The following is a 16322-nucleotide window of genomic DNA, read 5'->3' on the forward strand; positions in this document are numbered from 1 at the left end:
CGGAGTTAGCTTATTCATTGAACTAGGACTAACAAAAATTTAAGAGAGACTTGATATTAAATTTTATTTAAAAATTTAATCATAGTTATTTAGCTGCATTTTTTTAGTGTGGCTAATTTTTAAATTTTAACCTGGGTCAAGGCTCCACCTTGTTCCTATGTGGCTGATCAATCCATTATCACTATAATATAATTAATACTCTCAACTCAAGAGTACATTAAAAATAATTTTTCTTTTTTCTCTTTAGAAGAAAATGTCGGCTAAAAAATGAAATTCAACAATAATTAAAATGATAATGGATTAACCTCGAGGTGGCTCAATTGGTTAGGGTGCTGAGCAGGTCGAACTCGTGAGTCTAAAGGGTTTGAAATTCAATTTTTGCGAGACGCACTTTGAAACTAATGGAAAAAGCCGTACCCTTCAATCCACGAGGCAGGATTAGTGTCACTCCAAAGGACTGGCGAGACCTGTTGGGTTTCCCTAAAAAAAATTACAGTAGATTAATAATAAAAAAATTAATAATTAAAATATCCCCCTCATTAAATTATGTATTATCCGATATATACATTACTTATGCAAAAGTTAATGTACACATGTCACGTTCTCTGTGTGTGCCAATTTGAACGCACACGACTATAATATATGTCTTTCCACATTATATTAGTAAATCATTTACCAAAAAATCATAGGGAAATACTATTATCATATTATATGTGATAAAATTCTCTCATACATACTCTCTGATAACTGTGTTATTTTTTTTTCAGATAGTAAAACTTACAAATTTGTCTTTATGACATAAGATAACTTATTTCCTTTAACATAAAATTAATAAAATTCAAAATTAAAGGTGTGGATAATTCTAATTCGCTTGACATTAGGTTAAAAGACCCCTAAATGGATAAGGGTGATGGGCCATGAACGGATATGAATTTCAATATTGAAGCAACTTTGGATTTTGTGCTATTGATAGGGACACAAAGAACGCTGCAATAAGGTGACACGTGTTTAACTGTGATGAGGAAACAGTGCATTATGTCTCTCTTGAACGCAACAAATTGCTATCATAGTCCTACAAATTACAAATTATAAATTTGATCCCGGAGACAATGGGCTAATGAACCAACACTTACTAGATGTAACTTGGGTTGGGCTATCCTTAACCAAGGGAATGTAATTTATGGGCTAAAATTGTTATTTCCAAGTATCTTACTCAAATGCATAGCCCAGAGAAAACAGTATCTCCTTTTGCAATGATGATTGGGTCCGCAAAGTGTTGGAAGTTCTATAGAAGGGACTTCAACTAGGCATGATACCTGGGTGTGTAGGGATGTGCATGGATCGAATCGAATTGAATTTTTTTAAAAATTGAATCGAATTGGTTTAAATGATTCGGTTCGGAAATGATTCGATTCGATTCAAAACTGGTTCGGTTCGGTTGGAAACGGTTCGGTTCGGTTGGAAACGGTTCGGTTCGGTTCGTTTCGGAACTGGTTCAGGTAAAGAAAAAAAATTTAAAATTTAAAAAATAAGGTTATAAAAATTAATTTGGTTCGGTTTGAAAACGGTATGGTTCAGAAACGGTTCGGTTTAGTCCGATTCAAAATAGTTCAGTTCTTAAACTGGTTCTAAAAACCGGTTCGGTTCATGAACTGATTTTTAAAACCTGATTAAGGACAGTTCGATTCATGGTTCAATTCAATTTTTTGATTATTTTGCGCACCTCTACCGAGTGGCTGGGTCTTCGCGTCCATTCTTCCTTTCATCTCCTCCTAATATTGAAAACTGTATCACATCAAAAGGGATATAATTTGTGAGCTTTTTCGAAAGAATAAAAACTTTACCTGCAGTTGCAGTAGTGCTTGTTGGTTTAGAGAGAATGGTAATGTTTACTACATTTTGGACTTATTATGGCAAGAGTTAAAAAACGTTTGGCTAAAGTAGCATAGCATAGCATAGCAAACTATTTTTAATAGAAAATAATTAGATATTAATTTGTAAAATAAATAACACGTACATTTAAAAAAAAAATTATCATTTTTTTATACATTTGGCTTTATCTCTTGCATTTTCCCAAACGATTTTATGCCTTAAACATAATTCTACAAGTTCCAAATGTTTATCTCAACATGCCATAATTCTCATGACCTATATTTCCATGCGGACAAATCGACCCATCATATGTAAAAGAATAAAAATAAATAATTACAATAATGGAATTTTAAAACATATTATCAAAGTAATATAATGAGTCCCATAGGTGTGAGACAGATCCTGTATGATGAGAGGGAGAGAAATTTGGGCACTCTGAGAGCATTCAAAACTCGGTGTTCCCTTCTCACAAATGAGGAGGGCAAAAAGGAAAAAAAATGGATAAGAAGGAAAGAAAAAATTCTCCTTGTGAGAGAGACCACCCAATTTTTCAGTAGGCCTCGAACACTTCAAATTTTTCGATGAGAAAAGTGGGCGGCCTTTCTCGCCCCGCCATTATCCCTCCAAAAAACTCGGCCCCTCCCGCTCGCTTTTGAAAATGGGCTAAAAAACTCGGGTCGCTTCTTCGGCCCGAACCTATTTTACACTAACTTGCCATGGCCCGCCCCGCCTCGCTTTTGAAAGCGGGTTGTAAAACTCAGTCTTCCCCGCCCCGGGTAGGTTGGCCCGCTGAACCGAGCACGTTTTATAGGCCACGTGTCAAATGCAGGTAATGATAAATTTAAAACTTTTAAATTATGTATATGACTATAAAATATCCAATTAACAATAAAATCAAAAGTGTAAATGTGCATACCCTGTGGAGCCATCATAGAACCAAAGGAAAACGGGAAATTTGATGTTAGGATTTTCCTCTTTATCGTCTATCGTTCTTGATAATCTTTACAATGAAAGAGTAGAAGAAACGCAAAGTCGAACCCCATGCTGACCTTAGCCAAAATACCTAGTCAGAAGAGGACTATTTGATCATTTAGGCGCGTTACCATGTGTATTTTACACGCTTGATATGTAACACCCCGTGTATACCCGGTAATGTTATCATACTGTCGTATTAAGCTGCACTTAATTAAAAAATTGCGGAATATCTTTTTCTTTTCCAATTATGACGTCATTGTATTTAGCCAAGTTGATTATTTAATCAATTTCATAAAAACAATGCATGTATGTAAATTGCAAGACAACTAACTGAAATACCTCAATATAAAATATAAAGTGAGTATCTAAGTCACGGCATTACATACGTAATCCGGACAATAATCCTGATATATTATTATAACTCCAAATAAAACAAGACATAACAAGTCTACGTGGCATAAACGACAGAGTCTCAACAAGATAATCCAAAATCATAAAATGAAGCTAAAAGCATAAAAGCAGCATGCATAACCAGCATCCAACAAGTCAGCATATAATCACAGCAATATCTAACTCAGCTCCGGCCTCCTACCGCCTGGGGCCTCAACCCCCACATTACATGATCCTGAAATAAGCATTCCCCAAACGTGGGGTGAGATCTCTAAACTAGAAATCTCAATAAGACAAGGGGTCCTCAAGGATCTTCCACCCCAGCTCACTTACATGTGCAATATAAGTTCTAAAAGCATTATATCAATATAAATTCCAAAACTATGCAGTGCAACAGATATTCATGCCATGTGTGTTTAAACTATTCTACTGGCCAGAGAAATGCAGGAATACGTCTATCACCCACATGTAAGTACAAGGAACACCGCTTGTACCTCACCCACAGCCTCACCATGTTGTATGTACCACATACTCAGGCTTACCGTATAAGTGGAACACCACATGCATATCATAAAGGCACTAGCATATAACATCTCAACAGCATTTCCAAAACATCAAAAGCATGTAACACAGCATGCATATAACCATACCCCCATGGGATATGGTGGAACCACAACATGGCTAAACCGAGGACACGAAAGCTTACCTTGCAAGCTCACTATCCAATGCCAAGAGTCCACACAGCTCAAGTCCAACACACAGCAGATCACAATCTGATATGGACCAACAAGCATATCAACATTCATAGCTCAATAGCATAAACATAAAGACTACGTTTTTGTTTTACGATTTACGTCTTAAGGCTTCACACAAAGCCACAAGCCCTTAATCATTTGATTCTGACTTAGTTAAGTTATTACAGAAGTACCACTTCATCACACTAGGGTCCACAAACCCATACAAGACCTCTGTATGAACAGTACCTTACTGTTCATCGAAAACCCAGAATATCTGGATATTCGTCGGAGGCATATCCGGATATCCCATATCCGGATATCCATCTGGCAATATCCGGATATCCAGATTCCCATATTCGGATATCAATATACGGATACACATATCCGGATATCAATATCCGGATATTTCACGAGCAAATATCCAGATATTTCGCGACAGAATGCAGTTTCTGCATTTCGCGAAGATATCCTTCCAAGGTTCTATTTTTAACACTTACACACGTTAAAGCATGCATTTTTAGGCACATTAAGGTTCATACAAATGTTGGTTACTTGTTCAACTCATTAAACATACCAAGACACATCTTTTAATCATCAAAACACAAGACCAAAGGTTCAACACTTACTCAAGGCTTCAAACTCAGCAAAGGAAGGCTCTTGGAGCTCACAACTAGTTCCCAAGATTCTGACTTGGAAGGGTGCACGAAAATGCACATCAAAGTGGTTCCTTTCTTCACAAAGAAAGCTCCATGAAGCTCCACAAAGCAAGGTAAAGGCCCCTACCTCACCAACAAGGAAGACAACCCAACCACACTCCCTCACAACTAGATACTCAAAAAAAAGAGTCTCACTCACTCACAAGCTACTCCCCACAACCACAAGGTGTTTAGTTAGAGAAACCAAGAGTAAAAATGGCTCCTTTGGTTCAAGAGAGTGAGGGAAGGTGAAGGTGACAAGAGGAGAAGCACTCAGCTGCTGGAGGACCAGAAACTCACGCTCAAGACAAAAGGAATTGCCCTAGGGTCATGTGTCAATCATATAAATAGCCACTTAAGCTTAAAACACACAGTATTAACTTTAATTGTTACGCTTAGCATTTTAATCCCAAACTCAGGATTCTTAACCTACTCAATTTTACAAGAATTAACATATTTTTATTATATTTTTTGGACCACCTTTTCGGTACGCGCTTTTCATAGCCACTATCAGTTTCTGGCACCAGTTCTTATTATTTTGACTTGAAACTCGTTTTACAAGTCCTACATATTATTCTAGTAATTATCATGCACTTATTATAATTTTTCGGGACGCATTTATACCGACTAGCAAAACCGGTATCTGCACTTTTCTTCCGAAAAGCAACTTTCAGCATTCTTAATCACTTATCATAATTATTAAAGCCTCTTAATAATTATTAGGGTCAATTATGAAATCATTTCCTAATTTAACATAATTAATTACTTAATTTCCTTAATTAACGGTGCGGGTTCTTACACTTGATACTCCCCCAAAGTTATTTTTTGGTAAAGGGCGTTTAGTTCGCAAACTGCCTTGCAAAACTTTTTTAATTTTTTTTTTAACGAGTTCAGCAAGCCTCCCCTTGCGTAGCTCATTAATTTTTTTATTTCCCAGTTCAAGTTCTGCATACCTCCTCAAGGGGAACTCATAGTTCACGCTACATGGCACGATCTTAGACATTTAGAGCTCTTAACCCTTAAAATAATATTAATGAGTTTCTCGAAGAAAACCCACAGAACTCATTAAGAGAAACATAAAAGCAGTTATGTATGGGCCAGTCCGCCAAACTAAATGCCCTCCACTGAAAATTAATTTTATGGTGCATATTAAATGGAAAAATACCATTTAGGTACCCCTGAACGGTCAAATACTTGTCAGAATAGTATGTTTTTGGGTTCACCCTTCATGAAAACCAAGATCATACTAAAGTGGACATTATTGCCCAAATAAGCCCAATCTTATTGTTTTGGTCGACCCAATGCATTAACCCAATAAGGCAGGTCCAATCCTGAAGATCCAACGCACCTCAGCCCTAAACGCAGTACTCTGCAGGTATCATTGCCACCTCATGCAGAATAGACCGGCCTCCCAACATAAAACACCAAAATGTCTTACGTTAGATGACTCCCTCCTCCCTTTTGCCTCCACAGACACCCAATATATCTCCTTGGAATCATTCCCTCGACTTTTCCCTTACATTGCAGCTGTTGTCAGCATTGTAGCAGCTACAAGAGGCTAGCCTCATCAGAGCCAGGCTAGTTATAACCCTCCCCATAACAGGTAATCTCATTTTTTTAATTTATTTTTTAACTTACTAGTTAGTGAAATATGTAAAATAGAAAAAGTACTCAAAATAAATACTTAAATATTTTTTAATTTACTAATTTATATATTGGTCCCACCACATTGGAACCTATATATACCCCCTTCCTCACCACACGAAAGGACAAATCTTTATGAGCCATTACTCTGCCAACTTAGAAAGACACATATTAAGTGCATGTCACCCCTCCCCCATTTTATACACACTGTATTGGGACCGCCTCCTGTAGTATTGTCATCACCATTGCTGCGCTTGGCACTCCCTATAGTAGCCATTGCACCCTTTTAGGGGTCACAGATTGGCTTTCTGATAAGCCAACGGTTCACTTATAATTAGATGTTATCGATCCAAAAACACAATATGATCACAATAAACTTAATTAGATAATTAACTGAATTAAAATATTTCATTAACTAAATTATTTTAAAATATTTAAATAACATTAATTAATAAAATAAATTCTAATAGGTAAATTTAAGGATAATACTTTGAACAATTTAACTACTAACATTTGTCAATGTTTAACTGTGACCAGCATTTGTTTAAAATATAGCCCCTACACTTGCCAACATTCGATATATGATCCAATTCATCAAGTCCCGCACCCATAGCATGCAGAAGTCATTACATTACTTTTTTTTTTTTTTTTGAAAATATTCCTATCGGTTCATTGCTTCGCAACTAATCCGATTCGAGGCAAGTCCAAGATTAAGACTTTAAATCCCCCAAAGGTGATACTGGAGAGATTCGAACACAATCTCTTTGATTTAGCTAAACGTTAATAAACTAATAACTCTTGGACCATTCTTAATTTTTCGCAGTTGGTCTTTCACTAATTATTCGTAAGAATTACTGTTTTTTATGTTTATGGCAAATAATTTTATTTTTTATATGCAGATAAAATATGTGATTCATGTGGGATCATATGAAGAGAAGAGAAGAGAAGAGAAAGAATATAAGTCTCATAAACTTTTATGTGTGTAAAAAATTATATTTTACAACATGAAAAATACTAATTCTATATTTGTATTATATTTTCACGTAATTAAAAAATTTTCACGCAATTAAAAAACTTTTCTAATAATTATCTTTTATTTTATTTTATTTATACTTCTAATGCTTTTCTTATAATACAACACTCAACTTCAAGAATTTATTACAACAGTACAATCTTATGTTGGAGCATTAAATCCGCAATCTTTATGTTTGGAAAATTTTATTTATAATTTTTGTGTATATATCTACTTTTTATACAAAGAGTCTCGTATGTAAGGGACATGTGTCTTTTTCTTCCACCAAATTAGGCAATTTTCTTTTAAGTTTTGCTTTATGATATATATATATGAAAAGTTCAATCCTTATCTCAATTTGTGCCTTTTCTATTTTTTATTATAAAAAAAATTATTTTTGTCGTACAACAGAAGAGAAATTCTATCTCCTACCGACATAAATGAAGTGGGGCCATCGATTTAAAAAGGAAAAAAAAATGACACATTGTGTGAGTATAATATGAGAAAGCAACTTGAGAATATAATTTTCCTATAAAAAAGTCCTTAATAACTTGAGGAAAATACAGAATAAAAATGTGCGGATCAAACTCCATAACAAATCACAATCCTCGGTTTTAATTTTAATGATCAAAGATACCGAATGAGCATATGTGCATAGATAAAGTCTTACATAAACATTGTGTATTTGAATATACCAAGTCAATAAATTATTGAAACATCATTAATTAAACTAAGTCAATAAAGTGTAAATAATGTATTAACTTAATACAGTTTAATTAGATGTATCGTATTTATGCAAAAACCAAAAACATTTCCATGTGTATATTGTATTAAACTGCATTACTTCATTATCTTATGCAATATTCATAAACTATTTCGTTAATTTTTTTTTTTTTTGGAAATATTTCAATCGGTTCATCGCTTAACGACTAGTTTGATTCGGGGTAGGTCTAAGATTAAGACTTTAAACTCCTTCCAAATGTGATACTGGAAAGGATAAAACACATACTCTCAGCTCCCATGTGCTAACTTAGCTACCACCATTTGGTCTATTTCGTTGATTATTAGTTGTTGTAATAAATTTTAAATATTTATTATAAAACCAACACTCAATAAATACTTCCCAACTAACTCAAATATCTAAACCATTATTGTTGTCTTTTATTATCAATAAATTTTGTATTGACAATTTTGGAGAGCAACATGATATTTTTCTTTATATTTTGGTTAAGTTCAACTTGAAATTATTGAATAAAGTAAATGGACTGAGCTTTTTCAATTAATCCGTCGTCACTTAATTGAGATATCATATTCAATAACTCATCCTCTGCTCTCCAAAATTGGGTAAGCATATGCAATAGCAAAGTCGCGACTTTTAAAAATTAGACTTTATTTCTTATCCGCCATAAAGAAAAATGTTGAGCTTCAAATAAGGAGCCTAGAAAGGTGAAAACAACATATTCACGTTGAACTCATTTAACCGTTAATTCTGTTAAAAAGATATTAATATAAGAATTATTTATGTGTTTTACTTACAATCTTGAGCTTTTATATGGAATGGTTGCTTACTTGATTTGTATGGTATGTGACCACGGGATCACCGGATTGCATTTGAATGCGTAGAAAATAAGATGGGTATTGTTGGTTTTATCTAAACAAGTGACATATCACAAAAGTAATTAATAAAGTAATTGTAATTACCAATGATTTGGGAGCATATTCTTGTTTCACAAGTAAATCCAATTCACCTTTTGATTGGGCGAATCGAACTTTCCTTTTCAAGTTCAAATTAGAATTTTCAAAAATAATTTAATTATGGATCAAACAATTGGAAGTATTAAGTGAATAAATAACCAAAATAACATTGACAAAAGAAAGAAGGATAAATTCGGAACAGTGACCAAAATGTCACTGTTCATCAATTTTTTTACTTAAGGTGGCGTTTGGTTGAGGAAATTTTTTTGGAATAGTAGGGAAATGAGATAGATAGAGAAATGATTAGAAAGATAGATAAAGTGAGATAGGTAGAAAAATGTAAAAAAAAGTTGTTTGGTGGGAAAAAACTTTACTGGGAAAATTAGGTAACTTTATGAAATCAACAGTGCATTAAAAGTCAGATAACCGATATTCCGAAAAATCCCACCTTCAAATTGGGTTTCTAAACAGTGCGGATATCTATGTTTCTTATAAATTCAGACAAATTGGATAGATAGGTTTTTGGTGAAAAACGTTGAAACAAACATGGTGTTTCTAAAAGCCATACTTGAGAAAGATAGATATCTCCTAAAAAGCTCCCAACCAAACGCCACCTAAATTTCACGTAAACAGACTTATTTCTCAATCTGCCACGGGACGAGTTCGCTACCTGGTGTAGCGAACTCGATTTGCTGACGTGTCACGTTTCTAATGGACACTAAGTTCGCTACACGGGGTAGCGACCTTCAAACCTTTTTTTTTTAACTTGTTACTTGTTATCCACTAGAAATGTGACACGTCAGCAAACCGAGTTTGTTACACGGGTAGCGAACTTGCCTCCGTGACAAATTGAGAAATAAGACTGTTCGCGTACATTTAGATAAAAAAGTTGATGAACAGTGACACTTTGGTCACTGTTCCGATAAATTCAACGTAAATTACACGTAAAAATTCAATCTAGAATTACTAACCACAATGTAGGACAGGGCTCACTCACTATCCAAAATATAGCAAAGGAATAAAGAAGATGAAAAGGAAAGGAAACCTTTCGTTTTCAATCTTTAAAAATCCTTTAATGCTTAAGTTTCCATTTCAATCTTTCAAAATCTTTTAATGCTTGATGGTTTCTCTCTCCCAAAAAATCTCTCTCAAATACACAAAAGTTTCTTATCCTTTAATGCTCGAATCCTCAATGGCTTCTCTCTCACGTAAAGTTTCTCTCAAAGTCAGACGAAATTCATTAATTGGCCCAAATTAATAGTTCTATTCATTTCCTAAGGCAAAGCAAAAATATAGAGTCCGATTCGAATTAAGATAGAACGTGAGTATGATGGAGTGGATTGATGCGAGTATCGAAGTATCAAGTAGAGCTATTAAAATGAGTCAATCCGTCTAATTAGATTCTAATTCATGTCGATTAAGATAAAATGACCCATAATAATAAAAATTTGCATGGGTAATTCAAAATTACAATTTAAAAAAATATATTTTCATTTATGTGTTTCAATGCACTCAAGAATTTTTTAATAAATAAAATATTTAATATTTTTGTAAAATATTTTATATATAATATAAAAATTTTATAGTTTAATTTTTTAATAAAATAATATTTGCACATAAATATACAAGTGAAAATATATGTAAATGTTATAAAATAAAGAGAGAAATGGAAGAGAGAAGACAACAAGAAGTAGGGCATAAATCTAATTATCATTCACCTCTTTTCTCTAATACAAACAATGTCAATATATAAGATTACAACCATGAATAAGGGAGTAATGATTAATGTGCCTCTGGCATATGTGATTTTTCAAGCTAAAAATAATAAGGATTAAGTTATAAAAGAGCAGTTTTTATACATATTTGCTTTATATATTAACTTTTCCATTTCAGTTTTATTTCTCACTAACTTGTTATTTTTATATAGGAAAAAATAGAAGGAAAATTCGAAAATTGAGAAAAGAATATTGGCGCGAGTGCTCGCGGGTGGTGGCGCGATGCCGCGCCAGTTGTTCTTTTGCCATTTTCCAGAGTGTTGGCGCGATTCCGCGCCAGTTTGCGAAAAGACATGACCGCGTGTTTTTGAAGGGTAATTTTGGAACTACGCGAGAAAAAGAATACAAAAAGGATTCTGAATAGAAAAAAAAGGTGGATTCGATCATCAGAGACGGTGCTTCAGAGAGAGAGTTCTTGAGAGAAAATCTTGTTCATATTTTGTTCTTCCATTTTCTATTTCCAGTTTATGTTGGATCTTTATATATCAGCTATGACAATGGTTGACTAGTACTCTTTATTGTAGTTAGGGTCACAAACCCTATGTGAACCCCTTCTACGACGGATTGGTTTATATTTACTCTTTGTATATATATTTTGTCTCTACTATGTGCATAATTTCTATCCTATTTATTAGAACTGATCAATCTAGTAGTAGATGATAGTTTGAGGGTTAGAGCTCTAGATAGGAATATTGGGGTTTTAATCTTGAAAGGGAGTAGGATAACAATTTGTATGCGTGCTAGGAATAGACGTACATGTTATTGCAGACGTTTAATTTATTGTGCTTATTGCGTAATTTCATGAGGAACATTGCAAGGAATTGGAGTTCCAATTGGGGTTAAAGGGATAATCTTGCAAGGAATTGGGGGTTAACTATTTAATATTTTAGATGATAAATTGTCTGAATATTTATATAGATGAGTATTTAAAATCAATCCAGAGTAAAGGCGGGGATCATTTGGTAAGTGCACTCTAGCTACAATGCTTTCTTATATTTTATAAAATCTATGTCTGTTATATTTTCATAATAGAAATCCAAAAATACATCTTTACATTTAGTTTTTATTTTTACTCAAATTCACAATATTTCTCACAACTATTTGAATTTCTCCCATCTTAAAAGGAACAATTATTTGATATTCGATCACAATCCCTGTGGAAACGATATTATTCTTATCACTGTATTACTTGTTCGATTGGTATACTTGCCAGCACATATCAATGATCCATTAGTGCGGTGGTTACATAATCATGAATGAGAGATAATTACACCGTTACTGTCAACGGTAACGTCATCCATAATTGTATTGTTATTGCTAACGGTAACGTAACGATAACATGATTTAAGTCATCCATATTTTACAACACTCCTCCTTGGATGACTAAACAATTTGAATATGCCTCATTAAAACCTTGCTAAAAAACCCAGTGGGATAAAAGCTTAGCGAAAGAAAAAGAGTATAATATTAATATACAATCTTTTGTTATACGCTAACATAGACTGCCTCATTAAAAATCTTTCCAAGAAAAATCCAGTGGGATAAAAACTTGGCAAAGGCAAAAAGAGTACAGTGCGTATAACTCCCCCTCAATTAAGCCGTATAGCTACTATTGGAGCTAAGGCAATGAAGTAACAGTTACAATTTTCAATAATAGCAATCTTGTAATCTTTTCCCATAGTAAATTGTAATTTTGTCCATTTATAACATTTCATATGGACATCATTGTGCTAATATCCATGCCTCGTTAAAACCTTGCTAGGAAAAACCCAGTGGGAAAACTAGCGAAGGAAAAAGAGTACATGACATGCGCTTCAGGGCTCCATCCTTCAAGGATAGTCATAATTAATTCGCTCGTCCTGAAGAAAATAATCTATCAAAGAAGTAGCGACTAGGCTTAACTTTACAGCTTTCCATAACATTGCAGTGCTTCCACAGAGAGATTGCTTTGCTTCCACAGAGAGATTCATCTCTACTTGTGATTATATATTCAACACCAAAGTATTTCACCAATGTAAAATCTCCATATCATGGATAGATCTTCAAAACTATGATTAACTTTATTCTAATGTCATAAGGAGCAACACTATGTCTAGCTAGAACATTAACTTCAAATGCATATTAGGCCTGATTGCAATTTACAGAGTATAGTAGAGTTCCTGATGCTTAAGATTAGGAACATTAGGTCCTAATATTTTCTTATTAATTTCTTTTTGGTCTAAATGGATTTGTATTCACTTTTAGTGAATGGACCATCTTTGGGTCACTTATATATTAATATTGGTGAAATAATCATTTTGAAATATGCTCGGTTAGCAGGTCAAGACATATAATTATCTTTGAGCTCGATGCTAAATATGTTGTGACTTTCATTCTTTTCTACATGTGATATAGGAAATCCTTCAGAGATAAATATCACCATCAAATGAGCCATATATATATATATATATATATATATATGTTGTCAGAACGTTCATAAGACGTGTTTCCAATCTTTCAAAGACTATTAGGCAAATTAGAAAAACAAATTGTAATTATATCTATCATAGGTGAATATATCTCATCATAATCAATCTCGGGTCTCTTAGAGAACCTTTGGGTAATAAGTCAGACTTTATATCTCATAACCTCATTTTCTCATTTCGTTTTTGGACAAATACCCATTTATATCCAACATACTTTACATTGTTAGGAATTCAAGTTATAGAGAATCCTTCGGGGATATAAATATTATTGTTAAGTGACCCTGCAGTCATGACGCCCATTAAATGCATCTTAATATGCATCATAGTTGCTATACTGATCAAGTAACGGAACATAATATAATTCATTACGGGTGAATAAACATCACAATTGATGTAGGGTCTCTGCGAAAACCCTTGTTCATTGTTCATTGCCTCCTTCCATTCATTCCCATTTGAATGCTTCTCGCATTCTTGAATGGTTTACGGTTCTGGATCCAGATTATCTCTTGAGACAACAACTTACTTAGAAGGCAATAGTGTCGCCGGGGACAAATGATATTATCATATTTTCTCCCATACCATTATTGTAACAGCCCATTGTACACCGATATTGTTAACATTAATTATGATATTAAGTGCAGTTACAATCACAACAATTCATTTATAAAAATGCGAATAAACTTTTTCCGTTTTATTACGCGAGCATTTAAAACAATAATAAAGCGTAATAAATAAAAGTTGTGACCGTAACTGTAAACTCTTCGCGAAATAATTATTTAAACTATTTTATATCATATATTACTTCTTTCAAGTCACTAAGGGGTTTTCATAAACCCACTTAGCTAAAATCTTACCTTTACGTTTTCTACCTTTCCGAATATGGTTCAGTCTTTTGATTTCTGAGGACAAACCGCATTCGATAAGCCTCTCATCTTTTAGTATGTTATTATAGACTTAATTACCTTTCTAGGAAGCTATCATACGAGTCATAAAGTTTTCGTTTGCTCCGGATATTGCCATTTGAAGTCAGACAAGCAAATCTGCCAGCCAACCTCAAACCGGTTCCAAACAGCCTTCACTCAATCAATTCTTATGGAAAATACATTCAACCAATTTCTCTCAAATTTTTACACAGTAAACTAGACACCTCAAGCTTCAATTTTACATATCATACACTTAATTTGACCAAGAAACAAAGCAGGAATAAATTTCCCAAACTCGCACTAGAACAGCCACAAGTGCAGTGGCCATATGAGCAGTCCGTGCTCTCTGCCTTCTACAGGAAGACGTGAAACCCAGAAAATTCCCAAATTTTCACACAAGATAGAGGACATCACAAGATTTAAAAAGGCATATGGCATGTCCCTATCAGACCTTTGTGGAGGGAGATATGCTCTCCCAAAGTTCACCTAAATTCTGCCAATTTCTAGAAATTTCGTCAGAGTTTCCTTTGTTTTTCCAATAAATCCCATATTTGCAAATGTGTTCTCTAACCTCAATTTGTACCTAATAATCATTGGGTGGCACACAAGGACCAGAAATACCTTGGTGCTCTTACAACCTTTCACAGTTTATATCCAATTTAATCATTATGCATAAATCATGCTTACTTTCTCAAGTTAATCAATTTCAATCACAATATTCATTTTCATGCTACTTGCAACATAAAAAATAAATCATTCCTAGAATAGGCCTATTGCCCTTTCATCATATACATATACTTCCATATTACATCAAGTCTTCATATACAATTTACAACTCCTCCAAATGACATATTACAAATTACAACCCATAACTTTCAAATAAAACATAAGAATTAACCACTAAACTTAGCCAAAAGAGACATGAACAAAATGACAATATGAATGGTCCTATCTAAACATAGTGTTCATGTCCTAAGTCTAGCCTAGGCCCAATGGCCACCAAAATGCAAAATAAGCAGAATCCTTATGCTCAACCTACGAGCTTCTTGCCCGCCGCCCCGACACCACTGCTACCACTTGAAATAAAGTCCCCAAAGTGGGGTGAGATATACGGATATATCTCAGTAACCCAGAGGTTCTGGAGAATACTTCACCCCATGGCTCACTTCGATGCATATAAACAATATAACATAACATCTGAAAATGGGATAAAGCAAGGGATTTAGTGAAGTAGGGAAGCATAGGGAAACAAAATACGACGAAGCTGGAATGGTCAATGCCAAAACTACGCAACGTCTAGCCTATTGGCCTCGGCATATAGCCTACGCGTTTCAAACCAAGGAGTGTTCCCAGAACATCAACCAAGGCACCCTCCATCTATAACCACCCGAGACTTCCTAGCTTGCTCCTCTACGGATCACACACCACGACCCCAGGTCAACTAGAACTCCCTCACGGAGACCTATCCAGTGGAAGTCCGTAGCGCCCGAAGGCAAACTGTCTACTGGCCAGAGACACGGTACATCCTATGTACCATAACACATACAATATGCATGATCATGTTATCCTATATTATTCACATACACTTCCTACCATTACCCTCAACGGGCATGGTGGAACACACAAGGGGATCAAACCCCAGTACCAAGGGATTACCTGTATAATCTCCTCTACACAGCTCCAATGTAATACTTTATGAGCTAGGTACAACAGAAATGCCTACACAAAGGACATTCCCAATTTGCTTTCCATTCACCAACACATGCAAATTATCAATGCATGGTTTCAAAATACTTACCACAATCCATTTTGGTCCGGGACCAAGGGCAACCCACCGAGCTCACGGTTCAGGGTTCAAATCCGCGGGAGGCAACCTACATTGATCATACACGGATCATCAATATACGGTGAATCCACCAAAATCCAAAAACATCAAAATCCACCCCTACCAAAGGTGAGGTTCGGCCATAATAGTGTTAAATCACAAATTATTTTTCTTTATTTTCTTTTCATTTTTCTTTATCATTCTTTGGTTACTACAACACCATTTTAGGTCCCACTTTTCATCCTACATCATCACAACACCATTTTTCCCATTTATTTCCTTCTAGGTTCAATTCACATTCCAACACAATCCAA

Source organism: Gastrolobium bilobum, unplaced genomic scaffold (assembly GCF_033153095.1).
Source record: "Gastrolobium bilobum isolate Gb01-03AN ecotype WA unplaced genomic scaffold, APGP_CSIRO_Gbil_v1 utg1760, whole genome shotgun sequence".
Classification (NCBI taxonomy): Eukaryota; Viridiplantae; Streptophyta; class Magnoliopsida; order Fabales; family Fabaceae; genus Gastrolobium; species Gastrolobium bilobum.